The sequence below is a fragment of the Cystoisospora suis genome (assembly GCF_002600585.1).
Source record: "Cystoisospora suis strain Wien I chromosome Unknown contig_13324, whole genome shotgun sequence".
Lineage (NCBI taxonomy): Eukaryota > Apicomplexa > Conoidasida > Eucoccidiorida > Sarcocystidae > Cystoisospora > Cystoisospora suis.
Genome location: NW_027166072.1, coordinates 1 through 434, shown reverse-complemented (window position 1 = coordinate 434; position 434 = coordinate 1).

The following is a 434-nucleotide window of genomic DNA, read 5'->3' as shown; positions in this document are numbered from 1 at the left end:
GAACAAAGCTGAGACCCCAGTGGGAAGAAGGCCTGCTCGCCAGCAAAACGCAGCAGAGTAGGAGGGCCCCTGCACGCAGCCACGGTTCGCCCCGTGTTGCCCACAGCCCCGGAACCCTCACAGCTCTTTGTAGTCGCGAGATACAAATAAGTCTTTCTCGCTGTATGTAGAGGAAAAATGGAGCAAGGCTTAAAGACACTTGCAGGGTCCTCTCGGGGGGACTACGCAGAAGGCGACAGCTTTCGTGACGGCACCAGTCAGCATAATCGATCGGTACAAAGAAACGGCAAACGGGTGCAGAAAGAAAAACGCGGTTTTCAGCAATGAGAAGTTTTCCGTCGACAACGGGGGCACTGGCGCGGACCCTTGACGCGTCCGTGGGCATCACACCACTTCACCCTCCAAGGAGCCGTGTGTAAAGGCTGCCGCAAGAA